The sequence below is a fragment of the Eptesicus fuscus genome, chromosome 11, assembly GCF_027574615.1.
Source record: "Eptesicus fuscus isolate TK198812 chromosome 11, DD_ASM_mEF_20220401, whole genome shotgun sequence".
Taxonomy (NCBI): domain Eukaryota; kingdom Metazoa; phylum Chordata; class Mammalia; order Chiroptera; family Vespertilionidae; genus Eptesicus; species Eptesicus fuscus.
The window spans coordinates 16,545,925-16,570,606 of record NC_072483.1 but is presented as its reverse complement, the minus strand read 5'-3'; the positions used below and the strand labels follow the sequence as shown (position 1 = coordinate 16,570,606).

The window sequence follows — 24,682 nt, the reverse complement described above, 5'->3', positions numbered from 1 at the left end:
GCAACTCGGGCAGTGGCCTGGGATATGGCACGCACCCCAGGCGGATCTGCTTCCAGCTGAGACCCGGGCAGTGGCTTGGGAGATAGCAGACACCCCCACATGATCTGCTCCCAGCTGAGACTCAGGTCCCAGCTGGGAGCAGATCGTGGGGGTGGGGGGAGGTGCACACAGTCTCCCAGGCCACTGCCCAGGTCACGGCTGGGAGCAGGGGAGCGCATTTGGGGGTGACCAGGCTTTCAGGGGAGGGCAGTTGGGAATGATCAGGCTGGCAGGGGAACAGTTAGGCATAGATCAGGCTGGCAGGGGAGTGGTTAGGGAGTGATCAGGCTGGCAGGCAAAAGCAGTTAGGGGTAATCAGGCAGGCAGGTGAGCAGTTGGGAGCCAGCAGTCCCAGATTGTGAAAGGGATGTCTGACTGCCTGTTTAAAAACATCCCCCAAGGGGTCCCAGATTGGAGAGGGTGCAGGATGAGCTGAGGGACACCCACCACCAGTGCATGAATTTCATGCACCAGGCCTCTAGTATAAAATAAAACCCTAATATGCAAATCGACCAAACGGCAGAATGATCAATCGCTGTGATGCACACTGAACATTAGTGGGCACACGATCAATGCAGGAGCTGCCCCCTGGTGGTCAGTGCATGCCAACAGGGGGAGCACAGCTCAGTCAGTAGCCGGGTTTATGGCTAGCAAGTGCAGCGGCTGGGGCGGGAGCCTCTCCTGCCTCGGCTGCAGGTGGACAGTAAGGAGCAAGGGGTCCCGGACTGTGAGAGGGATCCAGGACTGCAAGAGGGATGTCTAACTGCTGGCTTCTAGCAGTCGGCCATCCCCCAAGGGGTCCCGGACTGAGAGGGGGCGCAGGCTGGGCTGAGGCACCCTCTCCCCCCAACTCTTCCCAGTGCATGAATTTCGTGCACTGGGCCTCTACTTAATTATAAAACAACTAGAGGCCCAGTGCATGAATTCGTGCATGGGTGGGGTCCCTTGGCTGGCCAGCGATTAGAGTCAATCGGGGCCATCTCACCCAGTCCCAATCGGGGCGATCAGGGCTGGCCGGCTGGGGGCAGTTGGCGGGGCAGGGAGGGACCGCGGGAGGTTGGCCAGCAGAGGGAGGTTGGCTGTGGGAGCACACTGACCACCAGGGGGAAGCTCCTGCGTTGAGAGTCTGCCCCCTGGTGGTCAGTGTGCGTAATAGCTACCAGCAGGTCGTCTGGTCATCCAGTCGTCTGGTCGTAACAGTTGCTTAAGTTTTTATATATATAGATGTGCTACAACCCATACTGGAGATAAGAACAGGGTATTATGGGACATTTCTGACTCCATGATTAAAATGTTTGGATCTTTCTTCCCTCTAATTTCTAGGGTAACTTCTAGAAAATTATAATCTAACATTAAGTGGATAATAAAGTAAGAATTGTTACACACAATTCCCAGACAATAAAAATACTGTTTTAGAACCTCTAAAAAGAGAAATTCTTCTCCAAAACAGGAAATTCATACTTAAAAATCTTTTCTAAGTCAAGTTTAAAACCGTCGAGGGTGCCGAAACCGGTTTGGGTCAGTGGATAGAGCGTCAGCCTGCGGACTGAAAGGTCCCAGGTTCGATTCCGGTCAAGGGCATGTACCTTGGTTGCGGGCACATCCCCAGTGGGGAGTGTGCAGGAGGCAGCTGATCGATGTTTCTCTCTCATCGATGTTTGTAACTCTCTATCCTTCTCCCTTCCACTCTGTAAAAAATCAATAAAATATATTTAAAAAAACAACAACCGTCGAGGGTGTTATATCTATTGAAATTAAAAAGGACTCAATTCTAGTACAGTACCTGCTAATTCAGATTCATGTCGCCCTTTTGGGTGGGTGGGAAATGGAACCACGTTGGTATGGAGATCTGAAGGAATCCCAATTGTTGACAGGAACACCCCAAAGGGTGTTCAGTCCTAGAAGTTGACAAGCTCCAGTATGTGTAACACCAATGCCACTGTGCTCTGGGGACATTTGAGATCAGAGACAATGAATATAAAATAGATATGTGACCTTCACAGCCACTAATAAAATACTGCTGGACCTTAAGGGCCTGAGCAACCCTTCGGGTCATGGAGAAAAGACTCCTGGATTTTGGTAAAATAGCTCCCAACTTCAACTCTTTATTGCCTGAGGTTCTTGTGGTAGCAGGGACCATCTGAACCACAATACCAGTATCAAGGAGAGGCATCAATGCTCACAGTCCACAGTCCACCAGGGTCTTAACCAGAGCAGAAAGTGAGGGCAGATTAGGGAACGCTCCTATTTCTACAAAGGCCTGAAAGGAGGCAGGATGTCAGAACCTGCTTTAATGATTAGAGCACAACGTATTCTCCATACACAGCCCAAGGGATCTGCAGGGAAACCTCCAGGGAAAGAGAATTTATGATGGCAGGACCAACACAACCTGTGAAATGAATTGATTAGATTGATTCAAACATTTATTATTACGGCACAGCACCCAGACATCTTCCTTCAAGATTTGAGCGACTACTGAGCTGATGGCGTTAATATTCTACTATCTGCCTGCTTGTTGCTGCTCAAGGTTGTAGCAACAATGAGTGGCCCAGAATCCTGGGAACATCATGTCAGAATTGGTATTACAGTCACGAGCCCCATTTTTTCTGGCCTCATTCACAGGAATACCTGCATACATTCTGCTCCACTTCAGGCAGAAGTAGAACTTCATTTTAAAGCTACCGTTAGAGACAGCTCTAAGATGAAATTTACTTTTCCCAGAAGTTGGCACAACATATGTTTACTTAGGGAGACATAGCTAAACAACACTAGCAATAAAACTAATCCAACCCATTGGAAATTATTCCCGAGAGACAGTGTCACCTCTTCCTCCTTCCTAAAATCCAAAGGGGCGGGGGGAGGGGGCGGGAGAGGAACAAATGCAAATTGCCACTGGCAGAGTTTCATGTCTGAGTGAACTGAACGATTCAAGAGCAACTCAAGGTTTGCAGCAAATCCCTATTCATTAACCCAGTAGGAGGTGCGCGGCCATCTGGCACCCACGTCCAGTGGAAGATGTATTGCTTAGGATCAATTCTGAACAGCAAGCAAGTTTATTTTTACCCATTTCACATTTTATGCACAAAACTACAAGGACATAAATGTCTGCATGAGGCATGCCAGGGATACTTAACAACACTCAAAAATGGGATCCAGCCGAAGTCAGCTTTCATCACACTCGATTAAACAACGCCCTTCCAACTTTCAGGAACCCCAGTAAACCCGCGCCCTCCCCCATTCCGTGTCTCAGCTAGAAAATCTTAAGAAACCACTGCACTCTGAGTATGTAAGGGAGGGGAGACTGCCCTGCATCCACTGATGCCAACAGACTTGGGGAATGGAGCAAAGGGTTCACATTCAAGTTCAGGCCCTGGAGTCTGGCTGGGCAGAGGGCTCCAGTGCACCATAGCCTGGGCACAAGGTCAGCGGATCAGTGGGTGCCGGGAACCCACTCTGCAGAATTCTTCCTCTGTGGCCTTCATTCTTAAAACTTCACATAGCCAACCAGAATCTTCTTTTTCCAAGTGAAGTTACTGCCTTTTTCTCTAATAGAAACATATTTGCTGGATGCCAAAAATTTACTCAGGGCCAAATAACCAGAAAATCACAAAGAATTTTTAAAAATCATTTATCATTCCACCATCTATACATATTTACTGGTAAATATGTACAGATAAAATCATATATATATATAATTTTTTTTGAAAAATAATTTTATATATATATACACACACACACACACACATATAAAACATGTATAGCATATGTATATCACAAAATATTATACTTGCTTTCTTATAGCCTGCTTTCATATCTTAACACATTTTAAACACTTTCCCATGAGAATATTTTTGATCACAATGTAAAAGTTAAATAGTACCCCATTGCCAGTACATATCATATCTTACTTACATAATCTCATAATATTAGGCATGTATGCTTTTCTCTCAATTTTTCTATATTAAAAAATAACATAACAATAAACTGTCTTTCACTCCTACCTTTGCAATTTCAGATATTTCCTTAGAATGAAGGAAATACCAGATCACATAAAAGGATTTTTAGGCTTTTGACATAGTAATATGCCCAATTTTCTTTCAGAAAACATATACCAATTTGTACTCCCCACTAGCAAGGTGTAAGAATGCCCATATACCCTATGCTCTCACCAAAGTTTCTATTATCTATATATTATTGTCCCTTTAAAAAATTATTTGCCAATCAGATAGGTGCAAATGGCTACTGCTAGTAGAAATCACAACCACAACATTTAGCAGGCACTTACTAAACACCAGGCATTGTTCTAAATGATTCACAAGTCTGAAGCAGTGCTGTATTCATAACCCCACTGTACGATGGGGATGAGGAGGCAAAGGAAGGTGAGGTAATTTGCCCACCTGGTCACTGGAGGAGCTGGAGTTTGAACCCAGGTAATCTGGTTTCAGAGTCTAGATGATGCAACCACATGGGAAACTACCTGGAAGAATGAGAGGAAGGGAGAAGATTAACATCTGGCAGAGGGATCAAGGGAACTATAGGCTATCAATCACACCCACCTTTATTCACACTTTCAGCATCACCATTTGTGGGGTAGTCACATCAGTGATGAACACAGACTCTGTTCTAGCACACCAAGTTGGAAAGTAGACTAACTTCCCATTGGCACGCTCATCAAAAAGTGACCTGGGTTTATTACTTTGGCGTGCAACTATTTGCCTGATCACACTAATCACAGAAAAGGGCATATTTGTCTTCTGGTGTAAAAAAAGGATTTGGGATCCAACAATTCCACTTCTGGGTATGTACCCCGAAGAACTGAAAGTAAGGACTAAAACATAACTGCACACCAAGTTCACGGAAGCATTATTTGCAACTAGAGGCCCGGTGCACGAAATTCATGCATGGGTGCAGCACCTAGGCCAGGCTGGTGATTGAAGCATGAGTGTCTGGCGTGGAAGGGCTGGTCCCAGCTGACCTCTGGGCCCTGGGCAGCACCTGGGCCCCCAGGCCTCCACGCACCCCCCTCTGCCTGGGAGTCATCAGGCCCCGACCTGGCTCCCTCAGCACCTGGGAGCCGGGTGGCAGCCCCACTCCCTGCCGCTGCCACTGGTCGCCATCTGCGGGGCGATCAGCAGGGCGGTTGGGCCCCCGCCTGGCTCCCTCAGTTGGTCACCATCTGCGGGGCAATCAGGCCCCACTCGCACCCACCTTGGCCTGGCGCCACCAGCTCACCTGATCCATCCTACCATGGTCCCGCTTTCGTCAGGGCCCATTGGGGCCAGCAGCGCCTCCACTGCCACCCACTGCCAGCGCCGCATTGCCAACACCCACCATGTTCTGCGCTGCCTCCTGGTGGTCAGCGCACATCATAACAAGCGGTCGAACTCCCAGTTGAACTCCCAGTTGAGGGGACAATTTGCATATTAGGTTTTTATAACCGAAGGTGAAAGCAACCCAAACGTCCATCAACAGATAAATGGACAAACAATATGTGGTGTACACATACAATGGAATATTACTCAGCCTTAAAAAGAAAGAGTATTCTGTCACATGCTACAACATGGATGTACCTTAAAGATATTATGCTAGAGACTAAAGGACAAATATTGTATAACTTTATGTATGTGAGGTACTGGAAGAGGCAGCCACAGACAAAAGGAAGAGTGGTGGCTGCCAGGGCCTGAGGTGAATGGGAGTCATTGTTCAAAGGGGCCGGCTGGGAAAATAAAAAGGTTCTGGAGTTGGACGGTGGTGATGGCTGCACAGCAATGTGAATATACTTAATGTCACTGAACTATACACTTAAAATGGTTAAAACAATAAATGTTATATTATATCTATCTTACAATGAAAAAAAGTGATTTGGAAGCAAAGGGCTTATTTTGAGCTTTGTATCTAGTTAATGTGCTTCAGCCACTTAAGCCCTAATCAGATAAGCCCTTCTGGTTAATGCTATGGAACAGAGGTTGGGGGGCAGGATACAAATGCTTAAGAAAAGATGAAAAAGCCTCTGGAAATACTCAATCTTTAATTGCTAGGACCAACTTATACTGTGATGTTCACATTAGTGAGCAGCCTGGGATACAGAGAATCAAAGAGATGGACTATAAAGACCACACTACTGCAGGAATCAAAGAACAAATGGTGAAATCCGGTGGGCATTCACTAATGATCACTGAGAATAGCAAAGACAGCCACAGGAAAAGTCTCACCACAAGCCTGCAAATCACCAGACCACAAGCATTCAGTGGTCAAGAACACAGGATGCAAAAAGACTGACTGCCCATCCACAAGCCAGCACCCATGTCCACCCACAGCTGGGGTGCACTTGTGGAGGATACCTCTGGGAGCCAAAGACAGCTATGATCAGTCAGTAATTCACTGCATTCACACAGCATCACCCCGGTCACTGCTCTTCTTAAAAGACATATTTTTGAAAGACTCAATTTTAAAAATGCTGACTTTGCGACTTATTTAATAAAAGGTCACTATAAAATCCCAAAAGACAGCTTAATCACTAGGAGACTATATAAAGCTGTTCTAAAGAAAGAGAAGCTGGAGCTATCAAGACTAATTGCATGTTACTGCCTCATCGTAACTCCAACCTGACACCAGACCAGAGCGAGGATACCAAGACAAGAGCTGGGCTGCCTCCCAGGCCACTATCTTGTACCTTGCTATCTGGAATATAATCCTCTATTGTATGACAAAAAATTTTGACTGGTGCTTGTCCTTGGTTCCTAAAAGGGAGACTAAAACCCTGGAAATTCTCATGTAACAGAAGTGTCATTGTTATTCATGAGCCCCTGAGTGACACCTGAGTTTATGCTAAGAGATGAGAAGACTCAGATTGGGGGCTGATCACCAGAAAGACCAGCCATTGATCAGAGGGTTGGGGCTTGGAGCCAGCCCAGTCTTAGGGAGAGGAGAGGGCTGGAGACCGAGTTCCACCACATGGCCAATGATTCAATCAATCACACCCACGTAATAAAAACCCAGTGAAAACTCTGGACACTGAGCGTTATGGAGCTTCGTAATTGGTGAATACAATGTTGTAGGAAGGTGCCACACCCTAAATCCCACAGGGAGAGGGCGTGGAAGCCCAGCACTGAGAGCCCTCTCAGACCTCACCCTCTGTGTCTCTTCATTTAGATGGTCCCGATTTATAACCTTTAAAATAAAACTGTAACCATAAGTGTAACACATTTCTGAGTCCTGTGAGTCATTCTAGTGAGTTATCGGACCTGAGACAATCATGGGAACCCCTGGATTTGTAGTCAGTCAGAAGTGACAGAGGCCTGAGAACACCACTTGCAGTCTTGTTGAGGACTGCACCCTTTAACTTATGGGATCCACAAAACCCCAGATGGTTAGCATTAGAATCAGATGCAGTACACCACCTGGTGTCAGAATACTCCCCACACATACATTTCAAGTTGACTCAATACCCACTGGCTCAATACTCCCAGGTCCAAATAACATAACTTTTATCTGCCTAAATTCACACCAACTGCTAATGACAACAAAATTTTCCCCATCCTATCTAATAAAGAGGTAATATGCAAATTGACCATCACACCATAACAAGATGGCTGCACCCACAGCAGAGGCTAAGTTCCTGTAAGGAGCCTTATGGAGCAATCAGCAGGGACCTGAGGCTGCGTGGTGCTGGGCCGGGGCAGGGGACCTGAGGCTGCACCCCCTGCCTGGTGGGGCTTGACAGGGGACCTCATGCCGTGCCCCCCACCCTGGTGCCAGGCCAGGGAACCTCAGGATGTGCCCCCCACCCCGGTGCCAGGCTGGGGGACCTCAGGCCGCGCCCCCCACCCAGTAGGGCTTGACGAGGGACCTCAAGTGGCACCCCCCGCCAGGTGGAGCTTGATGGGGGACCTCAAGGCGTCCCCCGCCCCGGTGCCAGGCTGGGGGACCTCAGGCCGCATCCCCCGCCCCAGCACCAGGACAGGGGACCTCAGGCCACACCCTCCACCCCGGCACTGGGCCGGGGGACCTGAGGCTGCACCCCCCACCCGGCAGGACTTGACGGGGGACCTGAGGCTGTGCCCCCCACCCAGCGCTGGGCCGGAGGACCTGAGGCTGCACCCCCACCCGGCGCCAGGCCAGGGCACCTGAGGTTGCACCCCCCGCCCGACAGGGCTTGATGGGGGTGGGGCCAGCCAGGTCTGGGTCTCGCGTGATTTCGAGGCGGGGACTTGACTCTGGGCCCTGTCACGCTCCCCAGACTCTGATAAGAGGAAGATTTTCATATACATTTTACTAATTTTCTTTCATCTCTGACACTTCTATTATAGAGAAAAGGTAAATAGCAATATTAACATATTTCCTCTAATTAATTCCCTTTTAATGTTGCACCAGGCCACTAGTTCAATAATAGCTGAAATGTTTTGAGTAATTGCTATCCCAGACATTGTTCTAAGACCTTCTAAATGTATTAACTCAATCCTTAAAGCAACTTATAGGGTAGATACTGTTATTATCCCCATTTTATAGATGAGAGCACTAAGGTACAGTGAGGGTAAGGAATTTGCCCAAGGCCACATAGGAGAGGCTCCCTTAGGCATGAATGTAGAGGAAAGGCAGTGACTCCTGGCTGCCCACACCTCCGAGGGACCCCGGTCACTGCTCTTCTCCATCCCCACTTGCTCTCACTCTCCATTCTTGGAGTGGCCACATGCTTGTTTCCCTGGGGAAGAATATGTGCTTTCCGATGATAGAATCACCAACTTTGTAACTTGGGAAAACTAACTTTGAGAACACAGATAGAACTGGGGGAGAATAACTACTTCCCTGAATGTCTTTTCCAACAAAACACAAATTAACAGAAGGATGGCATTAGATGTAAATGAAAGTGATGACTTTCACTGAAACAAATCAATAGATTCAAAATTGTTCCTTTTCCTTATCATTGCCTTCACCATAAGCAAAACCTCTCCATGACTAACACAAATATCTTCCTCCTATTACTTAAACTCTAAAGTGTTAAATACTTCTTCACTTTCATGAAATTAGTATTACAGTGTGATGTTTTCAGTGTTTAGTACTGCATTTGTGCCAGCTGTGGCAATTTTTCAAATAGAAATTATGTAATCGGGGCATCAGCTGGTTGTCCTTCCATTTCACGCCCTCTTCATAAATATTTTTAGCTTCTAGGCCAAGCATGTCAAGCTCGTGGCCTGCATGCGGCCCACAACAAATATTTTTGCGACCCAGCCAATATAACGGTATGTAAGAAACATTTTAATAAAAATTTTGTAACTTAATTTACAATATCCTGTTATACATAATTATTAATAACAAACTACAACGTTCGCTAATGACAGATTAGTATAATTGTGTTTCATTCATTTCCCTCACGCGCCTTACCCACAGGCGCACCATTTCTCTCCACTAATACCAGCAGTGAATATTTTAGGTGCCGATTGCCACGTCATTAGTCTTGGACTGACTTGTTTGGTGTGCGCAACAGGAAATATTTTCTTTTGAAGAACAAGAAAAATAGGTTGGTTTGCATTACACTTATTAATTTGTGCAGTTATTTAGTGTCTGGTAAGTTAATATTCAAGAAAAAATATTAATTTTTATTAAAATATTCTATCATTTTATATTAACGATTACTCATTTATTTCAGCCCTTTGTATTCAGCATGTCTCTATCGAAATAAACCTACGTTTCTATGAAAATTGAAGCTTTTGTTTTTTTGCAGCCCACATACATAAACTTAAACCTTATTTATTTGGCCTGTGTTAGCTTTTGAGTTTGACATGCTTGCTATAGGCACTTGGGACTCAGCAGTGAATGAGAGACTCTGCCTGCCATTGTGGCACTTGCATGCCAATAGGAGAGAAAGTCAAAGAAGTGGCAAGCAAGTGTATATGTTTATATACACATGTGTATTATTTCAGGAAGTACTAGTAAATGATATTTAAAGAAATAAAGTGATTATAGATCTAGGGGAAGTACAAGATGAGTGTGTGGTAGGAGTGAAATCACTCATAGCGGGAGACAAGACAGAGAGGGGCTGGTCGCTGGGAAATGAGGTAGCCAGCCCTCTTCACCATCTCTCTCCCCTCACCTGAGCCTACACCACTATCGCCTTACACAGAAAAACAAGTTATTCCTACCCAACATTCTACTAGATATCTAAGCTTCCACCCTTGCTTCTTACAGCCAGTTCTCCACAGCAGCTAAATAAAATATAAATCTTTATAAAATATAAATCTGATCAGGGCCCCCTCCACCTGCCCTTCCTTAAAACTCCACACACATCCATCACAATCAGAATAAAACCAAACCCTGCAACCTGCCCAGCACCACGAGTTCCAGCAACTCGCCCTCCTAACTCAGGACCTTGTCCTTCACACGACCCACACAGCTCTCACGCAAGGTCTTGATTGTTCCTGCCACAGGCAACTGTATGTGCTGTTTCCTCCTCTTAGAACTCTTTTCACCCTGGAAACTGCCCTGACCATGCCCTCATTCAGGTCTCCACAAAGAGCAGTCTCCTGGGCCACCACATCTAACACAGAACCCAAAATGCTCTGTTTCATGCCCCACTTAATTCTTTTTCAGCCTCATCTCCACCTGATATGTGATTTACCTATTTCCCCTCTTCCTCTGTCTTTACTGTATCCCCAGTGCCTAGAATGGTCCTGGACACAGAATAGGGACTCAATAGATACATGTCAAGTAAAGGAATGGCCTTGATGCTGTCATCAAACTCACGATCCACGATCTTGTGCATCCCAGCTCCCACATCACCTGTCCAGGGGCAGCCCACTCTCAGTCCAGTTCCTGTTGTCTGCAAGCTCAGAAGGCAATGTCTCCCATTCCACGGAGCCAATGCTCCCACTAACACGGTGATTCTGATCCTAAGATGACAAGACTCCTACCAAATCATCTGACAACCCAACATTTACACAAAAAGGTCCCAAGAGCTTCTTGGTTGGTAAATTTACCCAAATTGTGAAGTACATACAGTTGCCAGTTCAATTCTTTCCACTAGTAAATAGGGAGAGAGAATTTCCAAGTAGATAGAAGACGTCTTTAGTGCCTCCCTTTCTTGCAAAGGCCCAGTCAGCTGCTCACTGAGCTGCTCCCTGGGAACACAATGACCCCACAACAGGCAGAACCTGGGCACTTCCTGCGGGAGAGACAGACAAGACTGGCCCTCTTTCAGCCCACCAGGAGGATATGACGTCAGTCCCCATGCTCTAGGGTGAGGAATCAGGGACTGAAAGGTCAGCAGCCCCCTTAGTAGAAGTCAGGCCTAAGAAGGAAGCAGGGGGTCTCATCACAGATGGGAACAGAGGGCGAGGAAAGCATGGCACTTCAATACTCACAGTGGTCACAGCCAACTTTTCCTTTTCTCTGGGCAAGGGTGGTGGCCCTGAGGACAGGCTCATGGTGACCAAAGAACCTAGTAACCTCAGGCCTGGGAAAGGGAATGTCCTTCTGAGGTGGCATTGTCACACCACAGCAGAGATTAGCTGGCTCGCTATAGAAAAGAGTTCCATAGGCATTGAGACCTTCACGATGGACATCACTGTTCTACGGTTGCCCAGATTCACTTGTCGCCTTTCTACCGTAAGACTGAGTGACTCTCCCTGATTCCCAGGCCAGTGGAGGGTGTTCCATGCAGAGGAACAACCACTCACAGAAGTCTAATGCATTCCAGAGATGGCAGTACCCAGACCAGCCCTGCTACCTGCTCAATGCTCCCATTTAGAGAGAAGCAGGAGGAAGGAATATGTTTTGAGACCAGCCTTCTCTCTCATTTTCTTTCCCTCAGGTTAGGAGCAAGGAGCCATGCCATGTGAGCCACGGGCTTCAGGAGAAGTTCCTCTGTTTGTAATCCAAGGGTCCTCAGACTTGTGAGGGCAGCAGAGCCCCTAACATCATGGACTCCCCAGACACCAGGGCATCATGCAACGTGGAACCCCTTCTTCTGGCCCAGGAATGATCCAACTGGAAGGATAAGGCGTGTACTTCAGTCAGAGCCCTCAGCAACACAGAAAATATTAAAAATTAACATCTCTCTGCTCTCCTACCAAATTTAGATTTTCCTTTGTTATTCATTTCACTACCTGCTGGGCACTCACTTGATCTAACCAGGTTAGGAAAAGAAAGACTCAAATTTTTAAAATCTCTATACCATCATTTAATTTCTTTTTCTGGGAAATGAAAAAAAAAATGCCGCTATGATCTGCTCCTAGGAGCTGAGTACCTAAATCCAGCCAACACTCATACCAAAATCACTGCAGAAATGAAATAAGACATACAATACACACAGCCTGTATTGGGCTATACAGTAATCATGTGAAAATGACAGTTATTTCCCTTAAAGGATGATAATTAACCCTTTGCACTCGCTTGCTTTTCTCGATTCCTTTATTCTACTGCTAACCGTGTCGAGTCACACTCGACATCCGAGTGCAAAGGGTTAATGTTGTCTTTACATAACCCACTTTTTTTAAACTGATGTCTTCCTGCATCAGCAATCAACAGGGTAATCAACATCACTGACAGGCATTTTCTCTGAGAGATGAGTGCTTTCATCAACACTTGCCCATACAAGAGGCATTCTTATTTCAAAAACAAGGGGGTGGCAATGGGGAAGTAACAGGGCATGGTTCTTACCCCACAGCATTCTGGGATTCCCTTACACCTTCACAAGCCACAGAATGAGGTTCTGCCCGTACATTCAAGACTTAATACAAATGATTGCAATGCAAGGAAAACTCTCCTTGCTGCTAAAATGCTCGCCCTACAGGCCAGCCTTGCCTGCCTTCCATTCAAATGGTTTTGGGAACCTTTGTCAGGCACTAAGCATGTGATGATGACTGGGCAGGATCCCAGCCCTCAAACTGTAGTGGGGAGACAGACCATCCATTGATTAGAATCCTATCCAATAAAGAGGGAATATGCTAATTGACTGTCACACCCTCACAAGATGGCAGCGCCCACAGCCAATAAAAAGGAAATATGCTAATTGACTGTCACACCCTCACAAGATGGTGGCACCCACAGCCACAAGATGGTGGCATCCAGTCCCCTCAGCCCCACCTCATCCAGCCTCAGTCCCCCAGTCCCCTCAGCCCTGCCTCATCTAGCTGGAATGCCCCAGTCCCCTCAGCCCCATAGGGGAAGGCAGTTGGGGGCGATCAGGCCAGCAAGGAGGGCAGTTGGAGGTGATCAGGCCGGCAGGGGAAGGCAGTTGGAGATGATCATGCCAGCAGGGGAGCAGTTAGGCATCAATAAGGCCGGCAGGGGAGCGGTTAGGGGGCTATAAGGCTGGCAGGCAGAGTGGTTAGGGGCAATCAGGCAGGCAGGCAGGTGAGCAGTTAGGAGCCAGCAGTCCCAGATTATGAGAGGGATGTCCTATGGGATCGGGCCTAAACCAGCAGTCGGACATCCCCCACAGGATCTCAGATTGGAGAAGGTGCAGGCTGGGCTGAGGGACACCTCGCCCCCCCCCCCCCCGTCCCCTCCCCCGGGGCATGAATTTTGTGCACCGGACCTCTAGTATAATATAAAAATGAAATCCACCCACAGTTTCCATAGGTATTTGTTGAGCACTACTCTGGATGCTGGGTACATACCGGTGGACAAATGCAAGAGTACATGACAGACACAGGTATCATAAGAACACAGAAGAAAGTCTCTCATCCTACCCGGGAGGATGAGGAAGAAAACCCTGGGAGGAGTCATAAGGATAATGAGAGGATGGTGGAGGAAGGCTCCCCAGTAGGGAAGGAGCTTGTTCATGGAGCAGAAGCACCAGTGAACAGTCCCACTCAAGGGCACAGTACCCTGCTCGCCTGGAACATACAGAGAGGCAGGAGGTGCCAAGAGGAGTCTTGGATGGCAAGACAAGGTGACTAGGGCTCTTTAATCCTACAGCAGGACTTAGGGCTCCCCTCTAGCTGAATAGTGACTCTGAAGATCCTGAAGCCCAGGAGTGACATGGTCCAATTCCCATCCCAGATATAATTTCCTAAATGGCTCTTCTTCGTAACTATGGCTTCTCCTGCACAAGGCTTGAAAATGCCAAAACAAACAAACATGCAAAAGGCAGATTTAGCAACTGGACACAAATAAGTTTCAAAGAATAAAGCATATCTGATGCTTCCCTATTTAATTAGAGAAGATAGCTAGGAACCACTATGGTGGAAGAAAGAAGAGAATGCTTTCCACAACCAAAATATTAAATGAGCAAAGACCAGCTTCTCAGAGACAAACATCCCTGACTTACAGTTCTGCTAGAACTCTCCCTTTTCATCTCTGAGGGAAACAACAGAAGTTGAGTGGCAAATGCTTTTCACTTCCCATGTGGCCTGCTGCCACATAACACCTCATAGAAGCCACACCAACCTACTACCCTGGCCGCAGCTCACCACGAGTGAGCCAGCTTAGGACAGATGCAGGAAGGAGTGAGAGCACATATTCTTACCACAGATGATGGCTGCAGAGGAGGCTATTTTTTCTAAGTAATGGTTTTACATTAAATTAATAGTTCAACAATCCCAAAGTTCTTTGAACTGAGTACTGAATTTCCCCATATCATGAAAGGCAATTTCAGATCCCCATGGCCCAAACTTCAACTAGGAAACCTCCCATCCGTTCCATCCCTATAGACATGACACACTGAATACTCAGAAAATGGTATTCTGAATATAATGCACGACGCAATACGAGTGCACTGCATCATGATGGCTTCCAACCCAAATCCAATTATAAGTTCCTATACGGTTTATCCAGCTCATTGACCACACTTTGAGCCTATAAGCTACTCTAGCTGCAAATGAACTTGAGTGCTTCAATACATACACAAACTCCAATTTAATTTCTGTACAATTATCTGCCTTCCAAATAAAATTCTAAAGCCCAACAAGTAATATCCTAATTAGGTTGGTTGTGGTCTTCATTACAGAAGCACACATTTAAAATGTTACTACTTGAAGACCAGTGCTTTCATTAGCACAGCTGTACATGAAATAGACAGGGAGTTTTTATCTACTGCTACAATCGCAAGAGGTTTAACTGCCATGTTGTGGAATATTTCATATATCTCCAGCCAAAATCAAAGCCAAGAGATGGGTTAGAAATTAGTCTTCTCTTCATGTACTGTATAATTAATTCCATTTATGTAACAGCCAAAACCAGGCAAAACTGACCTGTGCTGCTGGAGGTCAGGACAGTGGTTGTTGGGAGGGAGGTGGATGGGGATCTTCAGAGAAGCTTCTGGGGACTATTCAGTTCGGCTCCTTGATCCAGGTACATTTGCACAGGTGTGTTTGCCTATGACATTCACCATGCTATATTCTAACAATGTAGACACTGTTCTTTATAACTCAACAAAAATGTTTTAAAACATTAGGGTGGAGGGCAAAACTTGGCTATTCTGACCAAGACATTAATAGGTCAGAACTTTAATCTAATCCTATGTAGCATTTGAAAGAGCCCAGGTTTCACCTGGGGCAGATACCAGATCAACTGAAATAAGGAATTGCTTTTACCAGGCCTGTTTTCCTTCTCTTCCATCCATTTTTCTTAAAAGATCTCAAGTGTCCTAACAGTGACATACCTAGCATGACAACACCCAGAGAAGATCCCTATTTACATTCCCTCCCCCATAGGACAAAATTATCTCCAGCCACAATCATGCAATAATATATCATTATTCTTGAATCATTCTTTAGTTTTAAAGCAGCCATTTTAAAAAAATGTCAAGCCCTAACTGGTTTGGCTCAGTGGAAAGAGTGTCGGCCTGTGGACTGAAGGGTCCCAAATTCGATTCCGGTCAAAAGCGTGTATCTTGGTTGCGGTCACATCCCCAGTGCAGGGTTTGCAGGAGGCAGCTGATCAATGTTTCTCTCTCATCGATGTTTCTAGCTCTCTATCCCTCTACCTTCAACTCTGTAAAAAATCAATAAAATATATTTTAAAAATTAATAAAAAAAATAAAAAGAATATCAAATTTAAAGTTACTTCTACAATTCAGTAAAGTACTTCTTCTATGAATAAAATATGAACTTATCAAACAACATTACACATTAAAGTTCCAATCCATGCCAAAACCAGTTTGGCTCTGTGGATAGAACATCGGTCTGCGGACTGAAAGGTCCCAGGTTCGATTCCGGTCAAGGGCATGTACCTTGGTTGCAGGCACATCCCTGGTGGGGGGCGTGCAGGAGGCAGCTGGTTGATGTTTCTCTCTCATCGATGTTTCTAAGTCTCTATCCCTCTCCCTTCCTCTCTGTAAAAAATCAATAAAATATATTTTTAAAAAAATAAAGTTCCAATCCTGCATTGTTTTAAATTTAAATCACATAAAAACTCCAAATGGTCACACAGAGTAAAAGAATTTAAGAAACTCCAAGTTCCATTTCTTCGTCTTAAACTGCACTATCATTGTTTATTGAAAGGCTCTATTTAAACACAGGAATATGTTGTACTATATTCCTTATACCACGTACCAAGGGTTAGAGGCATGAACTGCGCCCAAAGCAAGCTCCAATTCTGAACTGTTAGGAACTTAAGACATGTACAGCTCAGTAACACATATGTCAGGGCCAACTGTATGACAGGGAGTTCTCCAAATTAATTTCCATGCAGAATACAATGGTTACTAAAGGGTTAGTTAAAAAGTGTGCTAACCTAAGTGTGTATATATATTTACATATATTTATATAAAATCATTACTAGCAGCAATTACTTAGAACTTAAGACAAACAAGAGAGCTATTCCAGGAAATACTTTACTACTGGCTTTGTTTAGAATTGCCCACACAGTGTGATAACAAAAAAGCCGACCTGCAGAAGTCGGTTTATTGTTTATAGTCTCTATAGACACGCACCATCTAGTATTGGTACCTGGAGAGGATGTTTCCATCCCCACCCATGGAGCAACTACAGCCCAACCAGAAGCAAAAGAACCAGGAGAAGAAAAGCCTTCCAAAGACACAAAATCAACGTCAAAGTTCAGACAAAGCTGTTGTGGTTCACACATTAAGACAGCCCTTCAGTTCATACTGAGGGGAGAAGCAAGCTTTTCAACCTCAGCACTGCTGCCTATTTGGGCCAAATAATCCTTGTTGTGGGTTGTTCTGTGCATTGTAGGGTGTTTAGCAGCATTCCTGGGCTCTACCCACTACCTGCTCTACTTGACCCTCCGCCCTACAGGTGACAAATGTCCCTGGGAGGCAAGATCAACAGCAGTTGCAAGTCACAGGGGTAGAGGTTAGAACACCTTTGGAAGAGGACTGTTAAGTCCTCACTTAACATTGTAATTCTAGACAAAATGACATATAACAAAACCAGTTTTAGTTCTCCCAGTGTGGCTCAGTTGGTTGAGCATCGTCCCATGCACCAAGAGGTCACAGGTTCCATTTCTAGTCAAGGGCACATGCCCTTGTTCAAAGATCTATCCCCAGTAGGAGATAGCCAATCAGTGTTTCTCTCTCGTTCTCTCTCCCCTTCTCCCTTCCTACCTTTCTAAAATCAATAAAAACACATTCTTAAAAAAGTATATAACAATTTTAGCACAGGCTAATTGATAAAAATGAGAGTTAGGCTTCTACAGCATCTCATCAATGTTGTAACAAAACCACGTTGAAGGAGAGGGTGTTATTCCAGAATTTTCAAGGACCTGCTATACACAAGAAATCAGGTGTAGTGATCACCTGGTGAAGATGTCTTTGTTTTTTATAATGTCTTTATAATTCTTAACATGTACATCTATTTCCTATCCAAACACACAAATTTAAATACAAAAGGAAACTAAAGAGAAGGCAGGAAAATTTGTTAGAAAGTATACCAATAACAAAGTGCCAGCTGTCTCAAATTATTTTTCTTTTTTTCTTATTTACTTTCAAATAGTTCCCTGATGAACAGGGGAAAAAAATGAACATCTTTCCTAAAAGGTCATTTGAGCCCATGAAAGATTTTCTATGATCATAAAAATGATCATGTATTTCTGGTCCATCCCTTAGAATCACTTACTCTTCACACAATTCTCACTCTCTGTGGTGCCTCCAGGTCAAGGCAGACTGGAAGCAGCAGCAACAGGGCACACATTCTCCCCAGCCCTACCTAGGGGAAAGCCACCCCTCGGTGCTGTGAAAGAGCCAGGGATTCAAAGCCAGAAAACCTGACTAGAGTCTCTATTCTACCACTTTCTCATCCTGGGACCCTGAACAATCCTAACCTCCCAAGACACCAGTTTTTATTTATGAAATGCAGGTCAATGCTGCTGCTGTGAGAACTCACTCAAAATACAGAGGTTTCTATACAAACGTCAAATATTGTTACCTTTCTTGCAGGTTTATGCACGTCCCAATTCTCAACCAGAGAGAACTGTTGGCTTTACCAACAGGAGTTTTATCATTGAAAATAGCCCTCAGGTTGGTTCCAGCAGCATCAGCAGCAGATTCAGAAGGCCTAACAGAGTATGAAACAGATATGAAAGGCAGGAGAGCATGGAGTGAAGAGCGAAGGGTGGGGAGCCACACTGCCCAGGTCTAATCCCACTGGTAATGTCGGCAAGTTTCTTAACTCTACATGCCTCAGTCTCTATAAACCAGAATAACAGTAGTGCATCAACTTTTTTATTCACAGTAGTTATCTATACTACTAAAAGGGTAATACGCTAATTAGACTGGGAGACCTTCCGGGAGACCTTCAGGACAAAGCCATCGTGGTGCGGATGAGGCAGAGGTGGTTAGGGGCGATCAGGCCAGGAGGGGAATGCAGTTGGTGGGGAGGGGGAAGTTGGGGGCAAGCAGGCCGGCAGGGGGGGCCAGCTGGGGATGAGCAGGCTGGTGCGGGGGGCAGTTGGGGACAATCAGGCCGGCAGTTCGGGGGCAGTTGGGGGCGAGCAGGCCAGCAAGGGGGGGGGGGGCAGTTGGAGGCGAACAGGCGGCAGGCAGAGTGGTTAGGGGTGATCAGGCAGGCAGGCAGATGAGCGGTTAGGAGCCAGCAGTCCCAGATTGCGAGAGGGATGTCCCAGATTGGAGAGGGTGCAGGCCGGGCTGAGGGACTCCCCTCCCCCCGTGTGTGAATTTTGTGCACTGGGCCTATAGTCTATAAAGTCACCACCAACACTAAATTAGTGAATACTGAACCAGAGAAATATAGGGTTAGTTTCCTGCGAGGCTCTGGTCTCAAAAATTTATTGTCAACTGATCAATATACTTATAAGCATGGTTTATATGTGTTTCTGTACTGACATCTTACTTTATTTTTAAAATATGTTTTTATTTATTTTAGAGAGAGAGAAAGGGAGAGGGAGAGAGAGAAACACCAATATGAAAACATCCTCCTGCACCACCCCTACCGGGGATCAAGCCTACAAGCACAACCAGGGTATGTGCCCTGACAGTGAACTGAACCAGCGGCCTCTGGGTGCGCGGGAGAACACCCAACCAACTCAGCCACATCAGCCAGGGTAACACCTTATTTAATATGTATTGTTGATTCATTAACATTGAACTCACAGGCACAACACTTAACTCATGCTTGAAGAAGTTATCTAACCTGTATTTTACACTAAGGCACTTCTTGGACTTGAGAATACTAGACAGCACTTCAGCACTATGCTTGGGAGGCATTTTAAACAGTGAAATCATTTTTAAAAAATCAAAAATGCCTCAAAATTGGCACTAATTATATCACAAAGAGGACACCTATAAACATACAGTATGAGATCTGAAACAAGAAGGCAAAGCATAGCCTTGTTCTACCTCAGCTGGGGACTCAGATTCTCCTCCACTTGGTGAATAGTTACAAAAGCGCAGTAATTACTGATTTTAGCATTACAAATAAATTGTAACAAAAACCAAATTTATAAACAGAGTCCACAAATAATGAGAACTGACTATACCTGACTCACAGAGTAGCTGTAATGATTTAAGGCATTGCAGGTTCTTTCAGACACCACAATAAAGCAAGAATCACAACAAAGTGCATCACGGGAACTTTCTGGTTTCCCAGGGCATATAACGGTTATGTTTGCACTATACTGTATTCTAGTAACGTGTGCAATAGCATTACACCTAGAAAACAATGTACATAAATTAATTTAAAAATACTTTATGGCTAAAAGCATGCTAATTATCCTCTGAACCTTCAGTGAGTTGTAATCTTTTTGCTGGTAGAGGTTCTTGCTTCGATATTGATGAAAACACAGTACCTGTGAAGAGCACTACAGCAAGGCACTACAGTGGGTGCACTACAGCAAGGGGCACTAATGCAAGTTGTGCCTGCACAGATAAAGCACTGCTTCCTAGCATAGTGTGAACTCTCTGCAAATGTTAGTTATTATTGGAGAGTCAAATACTGTATGTCAATTTTAAAAAATCACATTGTGCAAAAAGCATAACAAATTTAAAGAAAAAAGAACAAAAGTGATAGAGAATGACAAACACATGAATATGACTTGGAAGAAAGTAAAAACTCAGAATTTCTTCCTAAAGCAATCTCTCACGAAAAGGTCACACTCCCCGTGCCAGTCATTTATCTACCTTTTTGCTTTCAAGTCCATTCTCTGCACACCTTGTCCTTTTTGTAATATATCAAAGGAAAGGACATTTCCCAAACACTCTTGCCAACTGGTTTCCATAGAGGTGGCTGTGGGAGGCACCAGCAGAAGCTGGGAGGGCAGGCACAGGGAGCAGCCAGGGTCTCTCCCCTCTTTCCGTCAGCCCAGGGCCATCTCCTCCATGGGTGCAGCTCTTTTCAGGGGACACCCCTTCCCATTTCTGATAACCCTAACTCCCATCCTCCTGCAGCCCTAGGGGTGGGACATCTTCCTGTGGCTGCGAATATCTGGGTCACCACATACTTTTGGGCGTCTCACCTCTTCCATGACCTATGTACTCTACGCAATTTTCAGTAGTAGGTTCTCTGTCCAAAAGGCCTACGCCAGTTCTTCTGACTCACATCCTCCTAAAACACTGGCTCCAGAAGGGTGCCACACCTGCAATTTTGCCAAGAATCCACCCTCCACACACACACACACACACACACACACACACACACACACACACACACACACAGGATCCCACAAATCTCACCTGTCATTTTCTGAGTCTCTGGCTTCTCTGAATTGAGAGCCAATGAAGGTGTGTTTGGCTTTTTTTAACTCACTGCTGCAGGAAAAAGAAAAGTATAAAGATATTAGAGCTACTTCAGCTTTTTACCAAGTTACATTACCTCTGCCACCTTTCAATATGGGCAACTGGCTGCCCCTGAACCACGGTTCCCTCCACTTAAGTGTAATTTTTGAAGGCTAAGCATTACTCTCAACTCATCAATACCTTGATTTAAAAAAAAAAAAATCCAAATGCAGCCCATGGCACGTATCCAACTTACTCCCATAGTCGGCACTGGCCACTCCTGGCTGCTAACAGCAGCCCGCGTCACCACTACCCATTAATTCTGAGGCAACTTCTATGCTCTTGTCTTTCCATTGCTTCTCAGCCCAGTGCATAAAAATGGATTGCTGGACTGTAATCAGGGCAGGCAGAAAAGAGGAATAAACAAGTTCACTTGGATAAAAGAATTGAACACTAGTGAACACTATTCTGATCAGTGGGTCAGAGAAGCAGAAGGGGGGCTAAGGGGAATGCTCGCTGCTCACTGAACCCCATTCTCCTCCCCCTGACACACAGCTAGATTGAGTTTTAGGCAACAGAATATGAATGGAAAGTGACATTAAGCACTGCCAGACTCTGCCAAAGTCTTCCCATGCTGGCTCCTCCAACAGACTGGGATAGGCATTACTGCAGGGTGGTCCTGGAGGGCCCATGTTCAAAAGCCAGGGCCTATTTAATCTTGATTTCTTAAAAGGGGCTACTCCCCCCACCAGCAGCAGCAGCAGCCCAAAACTATGGACAAGAAAAATAATAACACAGAGACAGACAGACACACACACACACACACACACACACACACACGAAGGTCCGTTTGTGATAGGTCACTAATGCAGGACATACAAATTTCCAATGAGCGGGTCAGACATCTGGTCAAGGTGGCCATGGGGTATATAAAATATTCCCCAGGATGTTCCTTCCAGAAGGATCTCTTTAGGAGACCCGCTAGGTCAGGGGCTCAGGAACAAACCCCTGTTGTTCCTGGTCCCCCATTTCTTGTCAGAAAGAGCAGTACAGTGCTGATCAGCCAGCACTTTGTAGCATAACCACCCAGATTCGGAAAGGCTAGGTGGGCTTCCCAGCATCCGAGGGCAGACATGAAGCTGAGATCACACCTCCAGGCCAGTGCTATTCAAGGTGGGCAGGGACGCTACAGCGTAGGGCCAGTCCACAAGGCATTTATGGCCTGTGAAGAAACGAGTACCAAAATAGAGGGTAAGTATTCTGGAAAATTTTATAACAATATGATAGGGTAATTTTATGTTTTTGAATCTAATAATAAAATTAAGGGCTTATTTTGAATTGTCTTATTCTTTTATTTCACTTTTCTAGTAACAGCTTTTTATTGTACCAGACCACGAGGGCTTATAAGTTTTAAAAACTGTTCTCTTTCTCCAGGAACCCCAAGTACGCAGACTCTTCTGCCAAATTCCCAAGACTACTGTACCCCCTTACCCCATCCTTCCTGCCTCACCCTCACCAGGCTCTCCTCCCTCCTCCAGGCTCAGCAACTCACTCTACCTTCCTTTCAAGGTGGCATCTCTCATGGTGATAAAACTCTCTGCAAGCCGAAGCCGGTTTGGCTCAGTGGATAGAGCATCGGCCTGTGGACTCAAGGGTCCCGGGTTCGATTCCGGTCAAGGGCATGTACCTTGGTTGCGGGCACATCCCCAGTATGGGGTGTGCAAGAGGCAGCTGATCGATGTTTCTCTCTCATCGATGTTTCTAACTCTCTATCCCTCTCTCTTCCTCTCTGTAAAAAATCAATAAAATATATTAAAAAAACAAAAAAAAAAAACTCTCTGCAAGCCCCTGGGTGGTGAGCTGGAGCCACTGGTTCCTGTAGGTTCCCTGGGTGGTGAGCTGGGGACACCGGTTCCTGTAGGTTCCCTGGGTGGTGAGCTGGGGGCAGTGATTCCTATAGGTTCCCTGGGTGGTGAGCTGGGGACACTGGTTCCTGTAGGTTCCCTGGATGGTGAGCTGGGGGCAGTGATTCCTGTAGGTTCCCTGGATGGTGAGCTGGGGGCACTGGTTTCTGTAGGTTCCCTGGATGGTGAGCTGGGGACACTGGTTTCTGTAGGTTCCCTGGATGGTGAGCTGTGGGCAGTGATTCCTGTAGGTTCCCTGGATGGTGAGCTGGGGGCACTGGTTTCTGTAGGTTCCCTGGATGGTGAGCTGGGGACACTGGTTTCTGTAGGTTCCCTGGATGGTGAGCTGTGGGCAGTGATTCCTGTAGGTTCCCTGGATGGTGAGCTGGGGGCACTGGTTTCTGTAGGTTCCCTGGATGGTGAGCTGGGGACACTGGTTCCTGTAGGTTCCCTGGATGGTGAGCTGTGGGCAGTGATTCCTGTAGGTTCCCTGGATGGTGAGCTGGGGGCAGTGATTCCTGTAGGTTCCCTGGATGGTGAGCTGGGGGCACTGGTTTCTGTAGGTTCCCTGGATGGTGAGCTGGGGACACTGGTTTCTGTAGGTTCCCTGGATGGTGAGCTGTGGGCAGTGATTCCTGTAGGTTCCCTGGATGGTGAGGTGTGGACAATGGTTCTTATAAGCCATCTTAAGGTTCAGACCAAAACGAAGAATTAAGTGATGATCAGCCATCCATCCACAGGACTAAAATCACATGTGCTCTGGTCCCAGAACATGGCCATAGTGAAAGAACTGACTAGAAACCTGTCCACGACCTTACCTCCGTTAATTCACCTTAGGGAGAGCCTCGGCCTGCCCAACAGAAGCTGTCCATCCACCACTGTAAACCTGGAAAGTCAAGTGAAATGCCCCCGCCCCCTCCTCCAGGGAGAGGACATACAGGAGAAATCCCACACTGGCCTCGGAGAAGAAACCAGAGGTTCTTTAGAAAACAAGTTGCCTGTGTGTGGCATCAGTATGATGGAGTATATGGGAAGGGAACGGGATGCCGAGCAGGACTGATAAACTTCCCATTACAAGGGCGTCCTGACCCAGGTAGAGAAAAGACTGAAACACACCTCCCTGAAAGTGAAAGAGAACAAAAACAGGTGGCAATGAAGGTAACAGAATAAGCAAAGGAAACCGGAGGCGGGGCAGACCCAGGCAGCACCAACATCCTCAGCGTGGGTGTGCTGGGGATGGTGTAGGTCTAGGTTCCCAGCAGACCTCATTTTGTAGAATTTCCAGGGATGAAAGGACCATGACTTTATCATACGCCCACATAAACATCTTTCATAATCAATAAGACATGTGTCGTTGGTGAGACCAGAAAGGCAGGAATCCAGGGGAAAGGACATGCGTGAGTGTCCTAGCAAGTTCCATGCTCGTCTGGGTATCAACTGTCTGGATATTTGAAATATTTAAAATGTTTAAATATTATGTTCAAGTAAAGCTAGAAAACAGATACAAGATGCTGTTTTGCAACCTCCTGTCATGAACCAGGAATTCTGATTAGACCGAGTCCACACCGGGCACGCCTGTGAAGACAGCTGTTCTGCGCTCCATGTCTGG

General features: G+C 45.9%; 1 protein-coding gene across 1 annotated transcript in view; it reads right to left on the bottom strand.

Moving 5' to 3' along the window:
- Nucleotides 1-24,682, bottom strand: part of MGAT5 (alpha-1,6-mannosylglycoprotein 6-beta-N-acetylglucosaminyltransferase) — a 368,322-nt gene that overhangs the window by 283,255 nt on the left and 60,385 nt on the right. The window contains exon 3 of the mRNA XM_054722778.1: nucleotides 4,437-4,516. The gene's annotated coding sequence lies outside the window, so the exon portion shown is untranslated. The remainder of the gene's footprint in view (nucleotides 1-4,436; nucleotides 4,517-24,682) is intronic.